Here is a 15146-nt window from a genome sequence, read left to right as displayed (position 1 = left end):
GCTCGGCAGGGAGCCTGCTTCTGCCTCTGACCCTCCCCCCTCTCATGTGCTCTCTCTCTCTCATTCTCTCTGTCTCAAATAAATAAATAAAATCTTAAAAAAAAAAAATCAGGAGCTAGAAGGTGAGGGTGTTACTTGGTGTTAAAGGAATATGAAGGCCTCCAATGAAAGAATTTTATTTTTATGCTGAAATCTCTCAAGATTTTCTTGATTAAAAAAATAAAACAAAACCCCAAAACACCTGATCAGCAGTTTGTGAGGTGTTTTAACTGGCAGAATAAAGGCCTTTCTTCTTCTTGTATATTCTGCCTTACTTTCCTTCTCTTTGCTTGATATCCAAAGATATCTCTGTGGGGTCAGATGGAACTTTTCTAAAGTTTTTGGGGGGCTGTGTTTACATAAGGGGCTTTAACACAGGGTTGCCGGGAGTTTTTGTGGGTGAAGGAATGGGTGGGGCAAATTTAGGAAACTATCTCAAATTTGCTGTTTCAAGGCTGGTCTTGAAATGCCAGTTTTCGTTAGGTTGGTTACCTGTGACGCAAATGGCCAGAGGAACCATTTGAAAGAAGTTTCTGAAATTTGATAGAAGTCAGCCCAATTCCTGGTACGTCTTAGTTTCCACAAATATACAACAACAATGGTAATAATAAAGAACTACCTCCTCGTGTTGTCGTAAAGGTTAAATATGTGGATATATGTAAAGTGCTTAAAATGATAACAGGCACACTTTAGTTCCCAGTATGTATTGACTCTGATTATTACTGAGTGTAGAGAAAGGAGGCTAGACATGGATGGAGAACGGTCCAGAGGCAATGCAGCCAGAACATTCGCTCAGCACATTGCCTCCCAGACAGGCTTTCTTTGGGTGCTGTGTCCACTTGAAGGGCCCAGGGAATCCCCAGACACTGAGTAGACAGGAAGCCTGGGTTTTATTTGACTTGTCTTTTCATCGCTCTCCTCTAACCCAGTGAATTGTCTAATCCAAGCCTGAGGTGGAGAGGTAGGTTGGGGTAGAATCCCATGGATGCTGGTATAGAGCTTGACACTTAGAAAGACAACTCTTGTAAATCCAGTCTATAGAGGGCTCAGAAATAAATGGTAAACCAGAACCTTGACATGATTGGACTGATTTTCTACATATGGCACATAGGTAGTTACATATTTAAAAAATACATTTTTATATTTTATAACTTGTTTGGATTCCCCTAAAAATTGAAAGGATCTGAAAAAATCATTTATTTTTTATGTTAGGGCAGGAAACATAGTGAATGGTTGAGAAAGAGACACAGAAAAGGGAGGGAAACATATGAAATGGTTTCCAAAAAGTAAACCAGGTCAGACGAATTATTTTCTAAAACTATAGGTTCAGAATGAAAACCAGATATCAGGAAACCTGCTAACTTGACACTCAGCCAGACCTGTAAAATAAACGATAGCATTTACTAGGCACTATGTGAACTCTCTGTACAAACCATGTGATGAAGGGGCTAGCTACTATTATCCTATTGTGTAGATGGCAAAACCAAGACACAGAGGTTTAAAGACTTGCCCAAGGTTCCCAAGCTAGAAGGTGGCCATGCTAGGATTTGAAATGATACGGTCTGACCTCAGAGCACAACTTATTACCACTCTGCCATGCTGCCTCTGTTCTAATTCCACTTTGTGAAAGTGGCAGAGTCCTCTTATGTCCATGTTGCTTTGTGGACAAACGTGGCTCAGGAGTCAGATGGCCTTGGTGTTAGTTCCAGCTCTTTAATTATTATATGTGTGATCTTGGAAAACATTATTTATCCTCTCTGAGCTTTCATTTCTTCATCTGTACGATGAGGATAATAAGAGTGACTATTTGCAGGTAGTTAGTGCCTGCCTTGCTCGTGTCTCCATGGTTCACTTTGGAAGTACTTTGCTGTTCAGAGGATAGCTCTCCTACCTGCTAATAGCTTCTTGTTTCAAGCATCAGCATCTCTCTGCTTGAAAGCTCTCTCTGCACATTTGGGAGTGCTGGAGGTGATGATCCCAGGTGCGACCTCCAAGTCATGAGGGTGGAAATTGGTGGGTAAACATTCCTGTGTCCTCGTCCCCCTGGGGGACAACATCATGTCCCATGTATCTCTCAGAGGGTCCTGAGTTGGGTTGGGTTCCAAATACCCCCAGTGGTGACCAGCTTATTATAGATAGCATCCTTTATGGCTTTCTTCCCTTCCCCAAGTCCCTCTCCCAAGCCTTCAATATGTTCCTGCCCTAACTTCTCAAATAAATGACTTCTTTTCAAATCTTTCAAGTTGTCCTCTGGGGAGAAGCCAAAGAAGGCACTGACTTTTAGGTCCGTTATGAGAACTCAATGCAATAATGTGTGTAAATAGTGCATGCCTGGCATGTTGTAAGTGCCCAAGTAACTGTATGCTTTATTATGTATCTATTATGATTTCAATATCTGAAAATCTGACTTAATTGGGAAGCTGTCATAAAAAGTCCAACTCTGTTTTTTGGATGCTTGACTGCTGACAATTTTTAAAACTCATTTATCCTTTCTCTCCCTCTGTCCCACATCTGGGCAAGCTGATAAGGAAGCCCAGGCAATTCCTACTTTGTTGCCAGCAGGAAGTTTAAGCCACACATGGAAACTCTCATGGAGACCACACCTTACCCACCATAAAAACCCCAAGTCAATCTTCTTTCTTTGTTCTCTCAAGGCATTTTGGACCTGCTTGGATACCTCTCCTGCTCGCCCAGAAAACCTTATTATGCAAGTAGTAAACCTTTTCATACTTGCTTGGTATGTGTGTAGTGTTGTCAGTCTTGACACTTGAACCAGATCTGGGGTGAGGGCCCATCCTGTTTCTGTGGAGTGGTCACAATAGAAACAAATCTAGTCTTTACCACAAAATGCACCATAGCACTCCCTATGATAATGAAAGCATCTGGGAGTTTTAAACATTGGTGTTATTTATTTGAGGAGGGGTTCACGGGGGCAGTGGTGAGGGTTCAGGGCAGGATTCTGGAGCTCAATGGCAGATACTGAAGGGATGAGTCATGGAGGGCTGCTGAAGGTCGGGACATCGATCCATGGAGAGTGAGCTCACCATTCCCTTCGCACCAGCAAGAATAAACAGATCTAGGCTTCATACAGAGCTTTTGCTTAAAGGAAAGTATACCTTTTTGAACCTTTTTCAACACTTTAGGCACTAACACGGACTGGGATTTTAATGAGGAGAATTAGTTATTCCAATGCACAATCTGCATTGAAACTTACAGGAAAGAAATTTCTTTGGGACTTAGGCCAATGAACAGGGTAGAAACACTGATGCTCAAAATGTAACAAGACCATAGACGTTCTAAATTCATATTCCATTGTTTGTAGAGAAAGAATCTCCATTTTGGTTTTCACAATTTCATAACAGGCTGCCCAAATCCAGGGCATCAAATCAGAATTATATAACTTATGTCCTCACCTCTCCAGTCAAGTGTTGGCATGTATGTGAAAATTTAAAGGAAAGGCTGCTTGCCCCTGATCCTGTGAGCTTTAATTTTTACCTTTAATTTAACAAACATTTCATCCTGATAACTTCTTAATGGACAGTGAGGGAGAATTCTTTCCAAGGCTGTAAAAATCTTAATTTCACCCTATAGATTTGTGTTAACTAATAAAAAATTCTGCTTAGTATAAACATTTAAATATGAATGATGTTAACAGTCAAGAATACTGTGCAACTAGTTGCTGGAAACATTATACAGATTTATAGATTTAGTAGATTGTTTATGCACATTTAAAACACGAATGAGGTTAGCATGGTACAAGTAGATTTCAAAAATTGCTTTAAAACCAAAGCACTCATTTATACAAAACTTACAGAGAGATTGTTCATGAGAGAGACACAGGTGACATAGTATAGTGTAGGCTCATGGGTAAATTGCAATCATAATAAATAAATATTTGGCAAAAAAAAATCAGAATCCCAAGATGTTCAAATTTTGGCATCTTTGCTGTAATTTATGGTTCTCACTGGGGAGACAAAATTAGAGGAGGTTTTTTTTTTTATTGGAAAGAGAATGGGCTTAGGCTGAAATAAAAGGAACAGAATGGCATTCCCTCTGTGACACTGGATGCCTCTGTCCCACCCCTCTTTCTTCAACATTCACCCATCTCATACACGCAGGTGGTTTCTTCTACAAAGCCTGCAAATCTCAGCCTGAGGGATCTCTCTGACCCCAGGAATGTGGGCCTTTGCTTGTGGGTGGAGCTGGTAGGTAAATATTCGAGGTTCCTTGCCCTTACATAGGAGACTTCTGAGTTGTGCTCTGTTGGTCTCCCAGAAGCCCCCAGTAGGAGTGAGCCCCATTTGCTCCTGGCACTCACCAACTCATTCATTCACCCTTTCTGGAAGGACTCCTGTCCTTTGTTAATGACCTCATACTCCCCTTCATCATGATCCTGGGATCACCTTCCATTCCAATCCTTATTTCGGGGTCTCTTTTTGGGGGAAGCCAACCTAAGACAACTTCTGGGAATTTGTTTGGTGTCCATTTCTTGCCCTGATCCCTCCTTTCCTCTCTCTCTCCCTCATATTTTTAATATCAGCTGTGTGTGCACTGTGGTGGGTGCTAGAAACTTCCAGTCAAGTGGACTCCGGTGAGAGAGACAGATGTTAGAGTAGATACTGAGTTCGACCTTTGGGAATTCAACTATACATGAAGTATGAGAAGTAAGAGAGAAGAATAATTGTTTCAATGGCCAGGGCTGTTATTCTGCTCAAGAAATGCACACCCCAGCTGGAATATGCGGGGGGAATAGGAAGTGGAGGTTTTCTCAGTGAGCCTCAGGTTGTGTGTACCTCTCATAGTACGTCTCCCGTTAAGTGTGATTCTCGCATTTAAAGATCCAACATGCTTATATTTTTCTTGCAATGTGGTCTTTAGGTGCAAGCCAACTCCTTTATGAGGTGCTTAACCAAAGGACAGTGATTTTTCTAACACTGGAGGAAAAACTAGCTGGGAGGGACTCAGTGAGACTGTATGCCCATATGCATCCTGGGACTTCTGTAAGGGGTTTTGAAAGATATTTTCCCCTTACATAATCTTTACTCCTGATTCTTGTAAGATATGACTCCAGTGTGGTAAGTGCTTTCAGGATAATGTGTGCTAGTTGAACATTACAGGGACACGGACACAGCAAGACCCATGATGGCTGGTCAGACGGGCGTAGACTTCTCAGCACAGGTAGAGTTTGAACTGAGTCTTAAAAGCTAAGTAGATGTTTGCCTCATGTTTGGCAGAAGAATAGAATGCAGCTCTTAAACTTCTACCGCACAATGTCAGCTTTGCCTTCCTTAATCCCTCTGCACAGATCTTGTGGCTTTCATTTCAGCCAGCAATAGAGACTGTCTGTAGTGTGTGCTCTGGGGACGGGGAGACAGATTCTCCCAATCTGAGATTCATTTCTGATGCACGGACACAGCAACTTAGTGGGACATTTTCCTGCCTGTCCGTTTTGTCTCCAAAAGATGCGTTAGGCATGTCAACCTCTGAGCCTAGGTTCTCTGAGAAGCAGACGTGAGGCAGGGTAGACACATGTAAGCTTATTAGGGGAAGTAGCTGACAAAGGAAAATGGGAGAGTCCTGGAGAGATGCGGGGAGAGCCGCCGGACTGTGGGGAGGGTCCGAATCGGAAGCAGAGGGCCTGGATGGGGGCCTCTAGTGCACGGGGCAGTTCTGAGAATGTTCGACAAGGCTGATGAGCCATAGTGGCCTGTTACAGGAGGCCCGGTCTCCCAGCCTTGGTACCCTGCTGCCTCCATCCCTGGCCAGGAGCAGCCCACGGGAAGCATGGCCTTTGTGAGAACACGGTGGAGGGTCAGAGCACAGCATCTGGGCTTGTTGGTCAGTTGTGCCCCACTGTCTGGAATCTGAGAGGTCCAGTTTAATGGCCACCACAATCCATATCTCCCCAAAGGTGGGACACATACCACAGAGAGTACTTGAAATGATTTTAGGTAGTGCGTTGAATTGTTTAGTATTCAAATTATTCTCTTTATAATTCTCTTTAATTCTGGTGCATGAAGGAGAAAGACTCAGGTGGATGCTATCATTTTGTAATGCCCCCTTTTAACAATAGGTGAGCCCCAGGCTTATAAACTTTAGCAAATTACAGTATCTAGATAACATTGAACAATTGTATTCATTGTTTTGTTTTTATGGGTATATGTCATCAAGGGGGCTTCCAGCGTGTTTCCATTTGTGGCTAATGATACTGGTTTTCAGTGTATACTATTCAAATACATTCTTTTTCTTTAAAAATACATCTAAGTAAATAAATGGCAATCGATTTAAATAAAATATGAAGTAACTAAAGTGTGGAGAGCAGGTGGCTATGGGGGATAAAAGACAGAATTTGTGAAATGTTTTAGAAATGCCTGTGGTTTGGGTAACCCTGACTTAGGTCATCTGGAAGTAGCTTGCTTGGTCCATGTTATCTCAACTTTTCATAGCAAATGGCTTCCCTGCCTTGCCATTTTAAGTGATGCCTTTTCTGTCTCGATGGGGTCCCTGAAAGGACTGTCCAGTTTTACAATGTTTCTGTGATTTTGTGGCTAGAGATGTTGTTCACTCTGCTACTCATCCTTTAAACAAATCCCCAGAGGACAAATCCAGCTTGAATTTAGTTCTAGGGGGATAAAAAGTATTGTCTCTGAACGAAGGTGTATACTTTTTCCTGTCAGAAAAAGACAAGTATACCTGTCAGGATGCTTGCCTTACCTTCTAGAATCCTTAGGGCTGAATTTACTGCTTTTATGTTCTCATCTGTTCCAGTCTGGCATCTGAAAGCATACTCTTTTCCTAGCTCCTTCAGAACACTCGGTTATTTAAAAAGATCTTTAAAAATCTCTGATATCCCTGCGTCCTGCAGCTACCCTATCCACACGGACTGGCTCTCAGTCTGCCTGTATCAGTCGGAATTGGCAAGTTTATGCTGCGGTAATAAACAAGCAACTTGAAAGCAACCAAGGTTGATTTCTTGCTCAAGTTTGCTGGGGGCTCGCTCTTAAATCTCCTCCCTGGGAGAAGCTCTTGACAGAGCCTTCACGACCTGCGTGCTTTTTGTCATGACGGGGGAAACAAAAGAACATGGCTGTTTATTCATCTTATTCAAAAAGTGTCACCATGAAAGGGACATATTCCATTTCTGCTCATATTCCACTGGCTAAAGCAAGTGTTTGGACCAGGCCGAACTTGGAGGCAAAAATGTGCAATTCTACCATTTTCCTAGAAGGAGGGGCACTGATACATTGATGAATGGCCCTAAATAGTCCCACACTGCCATCCTTCATGATGTAGATCTACTATCCCCTCTTGATATCTCTATGGCTTTCCGAGTCAGCCTTTGTTCTGGTCCGTCTGTCTGACATGACCTGTTTTTTTAGCCATGACTCTTCCTTCCTGTGATTGTCATCCAGTCTTGCTGGTGTTATTTTGACTCACATTGGAAAACATCTGTGGTCCCTTATTCCCCCAGTGCGCCATTAAAACAATGTTTTTGTTTGTAGTGGAATTTTATTGCTGGTTTGGGGGGCAGTGAAGGGACATTACAACCCAGGGTAGCAAACGGCCTCAAATTGTTGAGCGTAGACTTTGGGTATTTTGTGATTTTATTGACTAACTGTTGTGTCTCTGGTGCCCAGAACAGAGCATGGCACAGAATAGGGGCTCGATAACTATTTCGTGAATGAAAGCATTTCAATATAAGTCATCACGGATCTGAGACATTTTTAGATCTTTTTCTGCCACATGGAACTTCCTGCAGGTGGACACCCTCTGAATGCCTCCCATGTTTCTCTGGATCTCCCTCCATCCTCCTTTCCTTTACATGAGATCTTTCCTTTTCATTCCAGGCTCCTCACCTGGATTTGACTCTAGATTTGACAGCAAAGGGCCATCACTTTTCTTTTCTTTTTCTTATATGAGAGTATTTAGCCCTCTCTCTGTTTTACTTCTGACTTCCATACTATGACCTGAAAGGTCCCAGTTTTAGGCTCAAAGGACCTTATCAAAGAAGTGTCCTAGGTTAAAAAAAGAGGGGGAGTGCCTGGGTGGCTCAGTCGGTTAAGCATCTGCCTTGGGCTCAGGTCATGATTTCAGGGTCCTGGGATTGAGTCCCACATTGGGCTCCCTGCTCAGCGGGGAGCCTGTTTCTCCCTCTCCCTCTGCCCCTCGCCCCCCAGCTCATGCTCTCTCTCTCAAATAAATAAATAAATAAATAAAATCTTTTAAAAAAAAGAAGGGGAGGGACTTCCCTAGGGATGAATTACATCACATCTCTTGAAAGCTGAAGTGACTGCAGTCAGTGCTTATTTTTCAATAATATTTATTGTCTTTCTGTTAAAGTATATTTTAATTTGAATCCTTAGTGCCAAGATTTTTTTTTTTCTCCCTGAAGCTGGTGCATGTATCAATAAATAGTTCATTCCTTTTTACTGTATTTATCCCATTGTATGGATAATACCACATTTTGTTTTTCCATTCACCAGTTGATATGTATTTGGGTTGTTTTCATTTTTTGGCTATTATAAATCATACAGCCATATGTTTTCATTTTTCCTTAGAGTGGATCTACTGGATAAGTGTGTATATTTTAACTTTTTAGAAACTGTAGATCTGTTTTCCAAAGTGACTGTATCACTTTACATTTATCCAGTCATATTTGAAGGCTCCAGGTTTTCTATATTCTTACCAACTCTTGGTATTGCCAGTCATTTATATTTTAGCTATTTTGGTGGATTTATAGGAGTATATAGCTCTTTGTGATTTTAATGTGCATTTTTTTGTAATGATCAGTGATGTTACATATATTTTCATGTATTTCTTGATTATTTCTATGTATTGTTTTCATGAAGGGTCTGCTCAAAGCTTTCACCTGTTTTTTTAAATTTTTTAATTATTGAGATATTGTTTGTATATTCTCAACACCAGTCCTTTGCAAGATATATGTTTTGCAAGTATTATTCTCTAATTTTATTGCTTTCTTTCTTTTACTTATTTGGAATTTAATTTGCTCTACTTTTTCTATCTTCTGAAGGTAAAAGCTTAGATCACTGATGTTAGACCTTTCTTCTTTTTTGATGTCAGCAGGTAGGACTATAAATTTCCCTTTGAGCCCTGCCATAACAGCATCCCACAAATTTTGATATGTTGTGTTTTCATTATTTATTTCTGATTTAATTCTATTATGGTTAGAGTACATATTTTGTGTGGATTTAGTTCCTTAAATTTATTGGGACTTTAAGAAATCGGCTTTATTTTTTAGAGTAGTTTTAGATTTACAGAAAAATTAAGATAATACAGAAAGTTCTCATATACCTTACACCCACTTACCCCTGTTATTACCTTTGGACATTAGTATGGTATAATCGTTACAGTGAATGAACAATTATTAATACATTATTTTTTTAAGGATTTTATTTATTTATTTGACAGAGAGAGAAGCAGTGAGAGAACACAAGCAGGGGGAATGGGAGAGGGAGAAGCAGGCTTCCCGCTGAGCAGGGAGCCTGATGCGGTGCTTGATCCCAGGACTCTGGGATCATGACCTGAGCCGAAGGCAGACACTCAACCGACTGAGCCACCCAGGTGCTCCAAGCTTTCCTAATTTTTACTGACCTTGAAAATTTTGAGGAGTACTGGTCATATCTTTTGTAGGATGCCCCTTTATTGGAATTTGTCTTGTGTTTTTCTCATGATAAGACTAGGATTATGGGAAATAGTTCAGAAAGATGACAGTGACAAAGTGTCATTTTCACAATATATCAAGTACCCTTGATATAATACCCGCATGATTGACAATTACTGATGTTCACCTTGATCACCGGGCTGAGGTGGTGTTTGTCAGGTTTCTTTACCGTAAAGGTACTCCTCCCATTCCATATTGTACACTTTAGAAGTAAGTCATTACGCACAGCCTAGACCTAAGGAGTGGGGACCTAGATTTGCTGGATGTAGAATTCTTGGTTAACTGATTTTTTTTTGTTTTCAGTATTTTGGATATATCATCCAATATCTTCTGGCTTCCATATTTCTGATGGGAAATTAACAGTTGGTTTCATCTTTGTTCCCTTGTATGTATGTAACATGTTTTTCTCTGGCTCTTTCAAGATTTCCCTACAGTTTTCGGTGAGCTGTTTTCGTTAGGTAGGAAAAGTGTGTTAGTTCTTCCAGAAGCTCAAGTTCCTGTCTTACTCGTGCTAAGGAGTGATGATGATGACAGTGAAAATGTCATAGTCTCTACATCACATTTCAAGGTGTCACTAAGACACAACAGTCACAAATGATGTTGTGGTTTAATTTGGCCACTTACTGATTTAGCTGAGTTCTCTCGAACTTCTAGCTAAAAAATAGGTGAAATTGCTATGGGCAAATTTGGGTTCATGTACCTTCAGGATTTCTCCTTTCTACCTCCACTTTCTGAGTAATTCTGTTGGCATTTTGCAGAAGCTTGCTTGAACTTTCATTTCAGTGTCTGGTTTTTGGGCTCTTATAAGCCTTGACATTTCCAGAAGACATTTCCATCATATAAAAACTATTATATGGGGGGAAAAAGACTTTCCTATTTTGATGAAACAGTTCTGAGAATAATTTTGTTGCCAGTTCAAACACACTGTTGTGATTTTCTTGTTGTGTACAACATCTATGGGCTGCATTGGATCCCTTCATTCTTGGAGGCATCACGAACAACATGCCAACAGAATTGGATAGCATGAGAATTCTATTAGTATTAATCGCTGATGGTAGAAGATACAAAGAAAGATAATTGATATTGATTGACCACCTACCATCTGTCAGATGGCATAGTAGACACTTTACATATTTTGTTTCTTTTTTAATCCTTATAACAATCCTTCAATGTAAGTATTAATATGCCCAGCATTAATTATTCTCAAAGAAGTTAATTTTTCTTCTTTTTTTTTTTCTATGCAACTGATGGTAGCTTCCTAGCTAAGGGTATATTTGGCAATGCAGAAGGTTTTCTTATGTTTGAACCTTAGTTTGGTTACATGAGAGTCAGAGGCAGAACTTTTGTCTCAACTGTTGGAGGAAGAGAAAATTTATTTTCCTGCTGGATTTGAACATGGGAGAATTTAGCCATATGGCTGCCACACAAAGCCAGAGGAAGAAAATCTGGCTGGCTGAGAGCACAGGCAAATGGAAAGAATCAGGTCTGGGTGAGATTGTTTAACTCCTAGGTTAACCCATACCTGAGGCCAAGTACAGTATCTGCCTTTTAGTTACATGAGCCAACAAATTCTCATTTTGCTTAAATCAGTATGAGTAGAGGTTTTCTGACAGTTGCAAATAAAATAGCCCTGACAGATATAGCCTGTTTCTCTTTCCTCCACTGAGCAAACCTCAGCAAAGTCTTCTTTGGAAAGAAATTAGACTGGAATAAAAACAATATTCTTTTTTTTAATTATGTTCAGTTAGCCAACATATAGTACATCATTAGTTTTTGATGTAGTGCAATATTCTTTAAATTTTTTGATCTCCCAGTTTGAGGGCTAAGTGTCCCTGGACCAGTCCTGTCCTTTTATTGGGCTTGAATTTTCTCTTTTAAGGAATAAATTCATTTCTCTGTAGGTGGATTAAACTGTATCTCCAATGGCCCCTGTTGGTCTAAAATTCTCTGATTCTGGGAAGTCCTATTTCAAACTAAAGTTTTACTGACTTTAAGATTTAATGGAGGTTAAGAGACTGAATTTTAAAGTCAGACACACACACACATTTGAAACCTGGCTCCGCCACTTACTAGTTATATAACCAAAAGCAGACTTCTTAACCTGTTTATATTTCAATATTCCTAATTATAAAGGGGGATGTAATTCATAAGGCGGTTGCAAGGATTAAATTAAAAGATGTGTGTGTAACCAGTATGGTAAGGACTCAATAAATGATAACTATCATTATTTATTACTCCTCCTCAACGACATCCTTATCTTAAAAAAGAATTTCCCAAGATGTGTTTGGTGGAAAACAGTCCTGAAAATGCCCTCACAGAAAGATTTTGTCATCAAATACATTTAGGAAACGCTTATGCTCTGCTTTCCCCTGTTTTCAAGGCACATTAGCATATTAAAAGCTCTAAAAAGTTCTTCAATAAATAAATCTGCTTAAATTTGTTGATCCAGCATCTCGAACATATTTGACTACACAACACTTTTTCCCTTCACAGGTGCGTACCTATTAACATATATTAAAAGAAAAGAGTTGAAACCTTTAAGGTGTGATTTCAGGTATCCATCAATGGGTGGGAGCAGTGGAAAGGAGGATTTTTGGGGATTCTAGGCCTTCCCAGGTGTGTGTTCTTTTTAAATTGATTATTGAAGTGTAGTTGACATACAATCTTATATTAGTTTCAGGTGTACAACATAGTGATTTCATAATTCTGTACATGACTCAGTGCTCACCATGCTAAAGGTGGTCACCATCTGTCACCATACAACGCTGTTACAGTATTGTTGACTATATTCCTTATGCTGTCCTTTTCATCTCTGTGACTTAGTTACTTTATTTTATTTTTTTTAAAGATTTTATTTATTTATTTATTTGAGAGAGCGAGAATGAGAGAGAGAGAGAGCACATGAGAGCGGGGAGAGTCAGAGGGAGAAGCAGACTTCCTGCTGAGCAGGGAGCCTGATGCGGGACTCGATCCTGGGACTCTGGGATCATGACCCGAGCCCAAGGCAGTTGCTTAACCAACTGAGCCACCCAGGTGCCCCTCTGTGACTTCCTTTATACCTGAAGTTTGTATCTCTTAATCCCCTTCACCTGTTTCACCCATCCCTCTCCCTCAGCCTTGTTTCTGGCAACTAGAAGTTCTCTGTATTTAAGATTCTGCTTTTGGGGCGCCTGGGTGGCTCAGTTGGTTAGGCAACTGCCTTCGGCTCAGGTCATGATCCTGGAGTCCCGGGATCGAGTCCCGCATCGGGCTCCCTGCTCGGCGGGGGGTCTGCTTCTCCCTCTTCCCTCTCGTGCTCTCTGTCTCTCATTCTCTCTCTCTCAAATGAATAAATAAAATCTTTAAAAAAAAAAAAAAGATTCTGCTTTTTTGTTTGTTCATCTGTTTTGTTCTTTTAGAATCTACATATAGGTGAAATCATGTAGTATTTGTCTTTCTTTGTCTGACTTATCTTACTTAGCATAATATCCTCTAGGTCCATCCATATTGTTGTAAATAGCAAGATTTCTTTTTTTTTAATGGCTGAATAATATTCTATTGTGTATATAGACCACATCTTCTTTATTCCTTCATCTGTGGATGGACACTTGGGTTGCTTCTGTCCCTTGACTGTTGTAAATAATGCTGCAATAAACATAGGGGTGCATATATCTTTTCGAATTAGTGTTTTCATTTTCTTTGGGTAAATACCTGGTAGGAATCACTGGATCGTATGGTATATTTCTATTTTCAATATTTTTAGATGTGAGTTCTTATTTCTTACCAGAGAATATGGCTTTATCCAAAAATTTAGGCTACATCACAAGTCAGCAAACTAGGGCCCCTGGGCTAGCACAAGTTTTTAGAAATAAAGCTTTATTAGCACATAGTTGTAGCTGTGTATGCATTGTCTGTAGTTGCTTCAATGTTACAAGGGCAGAACTGAGTGGTTGTGACAGAGACTGAACGGCCTGCAAAGCCAGAAATATTTACTCTCTGGCTCTTTAAAAAAAAAAAAATGTGTTGACCCCTGGGCTGAGGACAAGATTACATCTGTAAGAACTAAATGAACTCAGAGTAGATTTTTTTTTTTAGTCCATCCTAGTAAGTTCTTGTTTTTCCCAATTCATAAGGTGACATGCTGTATCTTTATATTAATAATCCTAACTTCAGAAAAGATGCTAAAAGAACTCAACAACTCTTTTACTCAAAGGAGCTGCAGAAGAAGGAAACTTCCGGAAAGTAGAGGAGTTTGCCGCGCACAGAAATTGAATTGCCTCTCAGCCTTCTGGGTCCTTAAATCCGAACACAGACAGGTTCTCGTAGGAATTATATAACTGCCCCATTTTCTTGTGAAAATTTTCTCATGTTCTCTTCATGTAGTACCAAGTTGTCCTGGGAATAAATGCCACGTTGTGGGATATTACCGTACCTTTTGTCATGTCTAGTAAATTGCACTGTTGAATTCATCTGGGGGTAGCAGGACCACTGAGAGGGGAAATAAACAGGGTTTCTTTACCGAAGTGATAAAAAGCAGACTGCTTTTGGCCCCGTAGGTTTGGATTCATGGTCAGTACCCCATCGGGAGCTGTCAGGGAAATGAATGAGTCTTCTGAGCAGAGCCACCCAAGTTCCTGATTTGTATCATATCATAAGGATTTTTAAGTAGCTCATAGAAATATTTGGCTACAATTTCTCTTTTCCAGTTTTTGGAAGACAGGAAGAAACTGTGCCTTATCATACAAACTAGGAACCCTTGGTCTCACAGAAGATTTATATTGTGGTTGCAGAAATGAATTTTGAGCTCTGAGTTTTAAGAGTCTCTGTCCATCCCTTCACTCAACAATTCACTGAGAACCTTCTCCGTACCACACACAGAGCATGTAGAAAGGTGGGCAAATTCGACAACATTCCTGCCCTCATGGAGATGCAAAGTCTAACGGGGGAGGTATGCTACAAAAAAAGTAGTCAGGTAACTATATGACTGCCACCTTTGATATATGCTCTGCAGTGGTAGGTAACAGGAGGGATAGGGCGTCCTCAGGGTGGTCCCGATGCTGTAGCTGAGAACTTCACCTAAACCCTGAAGGACGCCAGGGAACCGGGTCTACCTGGGAGAAGAGGAGGACACTGGCAGCATGAGGTGGAGGCTTTTAATCTGGTTGCTCCGTTTTGGAAACAGACTGCAAACCCTGGATTCTGATCTTGATGTATTCCTGAGTGAGTTGAATTTCAAGTGATTTCACTGTTCTTAGACTCAACCTTTCCATCTCTTAAGTGGCAAGAGCAATTTTGACGGTGAATACTTTATAGAAATATATGGGAAATCCTTTACATATTTTCGATTGGAATTAATGGGAGAAAAATAGCTTTCATGTTACTATCATCTCATTTATGAAAATCTTGCATAATGATGCCAAAAGAATCTTAATGTTCACTCAAGCGT

This window comes from Leptonychotes weddellii, chromosome 10 (assembly GCF_054177405.1).
Source record: "Leptonychotes weddellii isolate Sample4059 chromosome 10, ASM5417740v2, whole genome shotgun sequence".
Classification (NCBI taxonomy): domain Eukaryota; kingdom Metazoa; phylum Chordata; class Mammalia; order Carnivora; family Phocidae; genus Leptonychotes; species Leptonychotes weddellii.
This window is presented reverse-complemented; position numbering follows the sequence as displayed.